Source organism: Vespa velutina, chromosome 7 (assembly GCF_912470025.1).
Source record: "Vespa velutina chromosome 7, iVesVel2.1, whole genome shotgun sequence".
Lineage (NCBI taxonomy): Eukaryota > Metazoa > Arthropoda > Insecta > Hymenoptera > Vespidae > Vespa > Vespa velutina.
The window spans coordinates 5,824,941-5,832,440 of NC_062194.1; the positions used below are offsets into that span (position 1 = coordinate 5,824,941).

Here is a 7,500-nt window from a genome sequence, read left to right on the forward strand (position 1 = left end):
CTGTCCTGTTCTTAAAAATTGACTCGCAAAACATTTTAAAGAGCTTATATCACCAATCGACTGTGGCCCTATAAAATTCATGCTGCACTTTACTTTCAGACAAGGTTGTTACTAAACGAACATTTAAGTCTCGTTAACAGATAATGCGTCTACTTTAACGATATATGTACACATTACTGATAATATATATATTTCGAAAAATTTTGCATGTTGGACACATTATCGCATGGTTCTATCTATATTCTACCTATCCGTCAAATGGACGTTAATATACCGACCAATTATATTATTTTTTGTTTCAAAATTTTACAAAGATAAATAGATAATCGGTGTAGAACAAATATTTCAGTATACAAGCATATTTCTATTTCGAGATATTTTATCCTTCGAATTGAAAAAAGAACGGTACGAAAGAAACAAAGTAACCTCGGAGTTGGATCTCGTGAAGTCTCTTAACAGTTCTGCTTCCGAGATTTCTAAGAAGCTGGCCGGAAAGGACAATAAAAATAATCGCTTCAACAAACTGAATCCGGACTCTCTTATATTCTCTCTCTCTCTCTCTCTCTCTCTCTCTCTCTCTCTCTCTCTTTCTCTTTCTCTTTCTCTTCGGCAGACGTTAACGGGCGACGGTAATGACACCTAATTGCTTTCCAGCGTTCTGCACAGAAACGCCACTCGATTTCGAACAGTGCCGCTAATTTGCGCGTGGCTCGTCGCCGCTTAATTAATCCGCGCTACCGAGAGGGAAACAAGAAGGGAGAACCACCATCACAACCACCATCACTACCACTAACCACCACCACCACCACCATCACCACTATCTCTAGCATTACCATCATCGCCGGTAGAACTATAGGAGATATGTAGTTGTCGTTCTCGAAGAAGTTAGTTCACTGTGAGATTTCTAACGACTTCTCAAACTTCTTATTTCAAAAGGGACGAAAAAAGAAAAGGGAATAAGGCCTAATGACAAACGTCAAAGAAAATAAATCCCACGTTGGCAAAAGAGATGGAAGAGATATAGAAATATAAAAAAAAAAAAGAAAAAATATTCGTTAGCGTCGACTTATCGTAAGACGGCAAATCGATTAATATTAATGATTATGGAAGCTACATGAGTATTCAGAGTAAATGAAGCATAACGGTGCTCTTACGAGAGTCTAACGATGATAGGAATAATGAAAATATATGAGTAGCTTTTCTTCTTTGAGATACATACGTACATGATCGAATCTAAAGTTGATTAATAAAAGATTTCTAATTAACTATATCTCGTTCTCTCTCTCTCTCTCTCTCTCTCTATTTCTCTTTCTCTCTTTCTCTCTATGATTACCATATCTATACGTATTTTATTTAATCGATCGATTTCTTCGTATTTATTGATCCTCATAAGGGTAAAAGAATAAATAAAAAGAAGAAAAAAAACATATAAAGTGAGAAAAAGAAATGGACTGACGAAGATAAGAATTTATCTTTTTCTCGAACGATTTACCACTTTGCATTCAGTGTTGGATTAACGACGGGAAGAGGATAATCTTTGAGAGCCATTCTCCTATGATCTCTCGTTCTAAGATGATGATCTAAGTTTCTTGTGAAACATAGGTACTATTACTGATCGTTCCTTTTTCTTTTTTTTCTTTTTTTCATTACTTTTTATTTCCTCTTTCTTCTTTTTTCTTTCTTTTTATTTTTCTTTTTTTTTTTGCCCCCCTTCTCTCTTTTTCACGTTTCTCTCATAAATATTATATATTGGTTAATCTAACGGCAAATATCATTCGCACGACATAGGTACGTAAATACATAAATATATATATATATATATACACATACGACGAACCTCTTATAATTCCGGTTATAGATAACCAAATAAGCGCACGCTTATTGATCGCGTGTTTAAAAGTTGAAAAAGCGACAAAGCCGCTTTGCGTTTGGCCGGAACATGCGAGTTCGCGATCGTCAAGCTGCCCTTCGCAAAATTGCCTTTTGTCGAGGCTCCTCTTCCCTTCGTTAAGCTTCTACTCTCACGAGATAGCCGAGGGCTTGACGCTTTTCCAAGAAGTCGAACGACATTCTCGCACGATCGCGCTCCGTTACTTTAAACGAATATTCTTTCTATGAATTTAATTCACGAATTTTCACGAGTTTCGTTAGAAACCTTATCGTTTGTCGAACTTCGGAAAATTCTTTATATATCATCCCGTATCATCGATCATACGAACAATCTTTATCTTTTTTAATAAATTTTGATGGATGTCGATGAAGCGAAAAAAAAAAAAAAAAAAAAAGAAGATAATTACGACTATGTTGGAACGTAATTACACGAGTATTATCTAGAAACATCGGAGTTTATCATTAACTCATTCTCCGTCTATACATTTTCCTTTTTTCTCCTTTACTTTATTTGTAACGATTGAAAACTCGAAGGAAAAATTTCTGTGCTTTGAAAGCATATAGAAAACGAATTCTACGTGTAATTTGTGACACGCGATGTTCCGATGTCTCTACTAGATTTTCTTTTTCTTTTTCTTTTTTCTTTTTCTCCTTTTTTTTTTTTTTTCCTTCATTGATTGATTAAAACAGTTGGATAAAAAGTAATTAGATTTTTTCTATTATTTCAAATCAACAGATAGAATAATAGTTTATGATTTATACATTTTAATAGGAAAATAAGAAGGATATTAGAGAGGACAATAAATTGGAAAGTTACTCTATCTTTTTCTCTCTTTCTCTACCTCCCTCCCTCTCTCTCTCTCTCTCTCTCTCTCTCTCTTTCTCTTTCTCTTTTTCTCTATCTATCTTTCTATTTATCTATCTCTCTCACTCGAGGAAATATTCCGCAAGAGAGTAAGAAGATTATCTTAGAATAGGTAAGATTCTTCCTGGTAAACTGGCGCGAAGTTGGCAGCCTCGGCAATTATTGCATACTACCGAGCACGTCCAGTAATTATCAGCGATCGTCCAAGAGCGTCTTCGTACGAGATAATCGTACGGCGTTAGCCCTTTTCGCGAAAAGGGAGTATAGTGTGCCTCCCTTTTCCCTCTTTTCCTGTTCCTTAAGATCTCACCCGTTCTCTTCCTTCTTTCTCTCTCTCTCTCTCTCTCTCTCTCTCTCCCTCTCTTCTCTTTCTCACTTACTCACTCTTTCGTTCGCTATATAGAAGAGAATACGGTCTCGCTCTTTTTCGTTCGATCCTCGAACGATCTCGGAAGGCCTCGCGAAGACTCGGAAACTGTGTTGGCTGGCACACACGAAGTCGAAAGAGGCTTCGCAGGTAATTGCTAGGCCGACGGGTCGATAATGAGCCCTGGCTTCGGAGAACCGATTACACCCGGCCCGAGCCAAAAGCAAAGCCGTAGAGCCGAGAAGCGAAGAGGAAGATGAGAGGAAGAGAAGGAGGAGGAAGAAGAAGAAGAGGAGGAGGAGGAGGAGGATCGGAGAGCCAAGAGAAAGTGAAAGAGAGAGAGAGAGAGAGAGAGAGAGAGAGAGAGAGAGAGAGAGAGAGAGAAAGAAAGAAAGAAAGAAAGAAAGAGAAAGAAAAGAGAAGAAGGAAGGGAGATAGATCTTGAGGTATCATGAGAGTAAGGAAGATGAAACGACGTCGAACGAGGGTGATCCTTTGATGGTGAAGATCTTTCGGAGCTCCACGCTACGACCTGCCGCTGGATAATCCTCAACGAATCTTCCTCTCTCACACAGCGCCATCGATTCTTCTCTCTTCTCGATTGTTTTAAAGAGAATTTCGATGAACTACGTATAACCATGATCGTATCACGATGTTTAAAAAAAAAAAAAAAAAAAAAAAAAAAAGGAAAGAAAAGGAAAGAAACGAAGGAAAAGAAAAAACAAAAAAAAAAGGTAATAACTCTCTGATCGTACTGTTCTGTTTTAATGTTTCAAAAATCTCTTTATGATTTGAAAAATAATTATATATCGTTAAAAAGACGAAAAAAGAAAAAAATGAATCTCGTCGTATCTTTAAAAGGAATATACGTTCGTTCAAATAGATAAGGACGATGTTTCAACGTTAATAAGTTTTTATTGATCGAAGTAATAAGAATAAATAAAAATTGTATAATCTTTCGTTGATAACAAAATGCAGTAACGGTATATAATGTAATCTAATACGCGTTATCGGTGGTCTGGACGATTAATAAAAGAAAAAGATACGAGAGAAAATGATAGTCTAGTAGTAGATAAAAAACTATATCCATTTGCGATGATCCGTGACAAAAGAAAGATAGATGTACGATATGTATATATATATATGAGAGAGAGAGGGAGAGAGAGAGAGAGAGAGAGAGTTATAGTTAATTACTAAATTATCGGCGACAGATCGGCGATGAGAGGAATTCGAGTCACGGGACTAGAGGGACAAGAGGAGGAAGACGGGGGATAAATAAGAGGCGGGTCTTCGAGTAATAATAATAATGATAATGATAAGAAGAAGAAGAAGAAGAAGAAGAAGAAAGAGGAAGAACGAAGAAAGAAGAAGTTCTTCCTGTATCGTCCGATGAAACCTGCCTAGATTTCTCTCTTTCGCTACCGGGATGGGAGAGGGTAGGTGATCTAATTTCCCGAGCGGTCGTGCAGAAAATGATCTTGGCCGCGATTACGAAACGGCTTCCAGTCTTTATCGGTTCTGATGCCGCGGGCCATCTTTTTTCATCGGTCCCTTTTTCGTTTCCTTCCAATAGACTCACCGTTTTTCCTTGAGACCGATTTCTGGACCAACATAAAAAATTTTGAAAATTTTGTAAGAGTCCTCTTAAAAATAAAAGTTAACTCTCTCTTTCTCTCTCTCTCTCTCTCTCTCTCTCTCTATATATATATATATATATATATATATATATATATATATTTAATTGTCTCTATCTCTATCTTTGTCTCTGTCTGTCTGCCTGTCTCTTTTTCTCTCGTTTCTTCATCTTATATTCTCTTTCTTTTTCTGTTTCTCTTTCTCTTTCTCTTTCTCTTTCCTTTTCTCTTTCTCGTGCGCGTATCATTGACGTAACGATGCACGAAGTGTATAAGTCGGGAACACGCAAAGAACTCGGGCGGCGTTAGATGGCGATGGCCCTTCTTGGCCTCGAGGACTGTTTATCCCATAATTAACATAATGAGATAGGAAACGTTGATATTAGCACTAAGTTAGTTAATAGCGCATTTAATATATAAAACGTCGTTGGTTCGCGTGAAATGTTTCTTACATATATGAATGAATCAATCCCCCTAAAACGAGATTTTGCAAATCGAAAATGAAATGTCGAATATCACGAATATAGGATTTGTTGTTATCAAGTATAAAATCGTAATATAATTTTTCTTTACGTCTCGTACGCATTTGGATTCGCATCATTTTCGATGGTAGGATTACGAAGAAGAAAATAACTAAAACTGGTGGTCTTCCTTTGTCCATCGAAAAACGCCTGATGTCTTAATCCCCGGAGGCGTTGCATAATCCACAACAGCTGCTCGAACTCGCGAAAGAGGTGCTAGTTATATTCAGAATTCTTTTCGCATCTGGTAACTTCTTCGTATTGTTTTTATTTTTTTTTTTTAATACAAAATTTTTTACCATATATCGTTTACAGAAATTTACAGTTCCTTTCTCTCCTTCTCTTTATCTATCTATCTATCTATCTATCTGTCTATCTATCTATCTATCTATCTATCTATCTCTCTTTATTTTATCATTTCAAGAATTAACAAAAAGAATTAATAATATATTTTATTATAAAAAGATACAAGTGACAAGACGTTTCTCTGATATTATTTCAAAGACTTCGAAGAAATTTATAATTATAAATGTAAAACTAACGCAAGAGAGAAAGAAAGATAAAAAGAGAAAAATATATAAGGGAAAAGAAAGAGAAAGAGAGAGAGAGAGAGAGAAAGAGAGAGAGAGAGAGAAAGGGTACCCTTCGAAGAGAAGGATTAGCTTGGAGGGCAGTCCACGAGTCCTGCGAAGGTACTGATCCTCTCTCTTTCTCTTTCTCTCTCTCTCTCTCTCTCTCTCTCTCTCTCCTTTGTTTCTTTTCGGACAGTCGGAGCCAGAGGTCTCCGATGGCGCCTCTCTCAAGATATAAATTAATTAGATTTGTGTGGGGGGTGTGTCAGCGAAGTGCCGACACCATGTTCCCTTTCCTTTTATCTCTTTCTCTCTCATACATACACATACACAAAAACAGTTTCATTTTTATTCTCTCTCTCTCTCTCTCTTTTTCTTTCTTTCTCCCCTCTCTCTCTTTCTCTCTCCCTCTCTCTTTCTTTTTCTATCTCTCTTTTTTTCTTTCTTTCTCCCCTCTCTCTCTCTCACTCTCTCTCTCTCTCTTTTTTCAGACCGTGCGTCGATTCGCATAACGTTCGGTTCGAAGATAAAGTTTAGCCTCGTCTCTCGCGTGCCAAAACTCCATTTCACGATCCACGATTTCGTTCGTCGTCGTCGTCGTCGTCGTCGGTGAACGAACAGAAAACATTAACTCGAATCGAGAATATTACAAGAAAACTTGACGATGATTTAGGAGACGATCGACAAATTTCCTGGCCATTACTAAGAGATACGTATATATGTACATATCTATTCGGTGACATATTACTATTATACAGATACTATATATTATCAACGTTTTATATCGAAGCTTGATCGATCACACGAATATATGTAATACATGGATTATTTATATATTCATAGACTATCTATCTATTATAAAGGAATGATTAACTAAGACTCGTGATTTAATAAATAATTATGTGCATCCGCTTATAATATCTTTATCAGATTATTTTTCATACTATTTATCCTTGAATATAAGTTCACATCGTAATAATATAACTAATATTAATAATAGAATGAAAAAGTTAAATGAAGTTATCGTAATAATATTTTAATAAGCGAATTAAATGTTATATCCATACTCGAAGGAAAAATGGAATATTAAAAATGATTGATAGAAATCGACGTCTACGGAAATATTATCGAAAGATACAAACGTTTCTATGACGTTGTCGTACTGATATAACATCAAATATTTTTTATCACTCTTAAACACGTAACACATATGCAAAGAGAGAGAGAGAGAGAGAGAGAGAGGGGGAGGAAGAAAAAAAAGGTACAACGACAGTTGGAGCATCGACGGTGGTGGCTAATTACACGTGAAGTTACACGACAGACATCATCTCTTCTTACGGCCATTAATTTCTCACGACATTTCATTTAATTACTCTTCACGAGACTTATTTCTCTTAAAAAGATTCACAAATTCTACGACTTATTTTCTTCTTTTTTCTTTTTTTTTTTTTTTTTTTTTTTTTTAACCAATAAATATCAAAATTCTAAGTCACTTGTCTACAAAATTTCGACATTCAAATTTATTTCTTCATAGCTTTTAATGATATCGTACGAGCACTTGGTTTTTATCTAATATTCCTTTTCCCTTATTACTCTTTAAATAGCCCCTTTTTTTTTTTTTTTTTTTTTTTTGGAAACAATTGTTCATTGA

The 7,500-nt window shown here is 35.9% G+C and overlaps 1 protein-coding gene across 2 annotated transcripts in view; it reads right to left on the reverse strand.

The window, feature by feature from the left end:
- Positions 1-7,500, reverse strand: part of LOC124950593 (transcription factor Sp9) — a 107,461-nt gene that overhangs the window by 97,870 nt on the left and 2,091 nt on the right. The window lies entirely within an intron of this gene.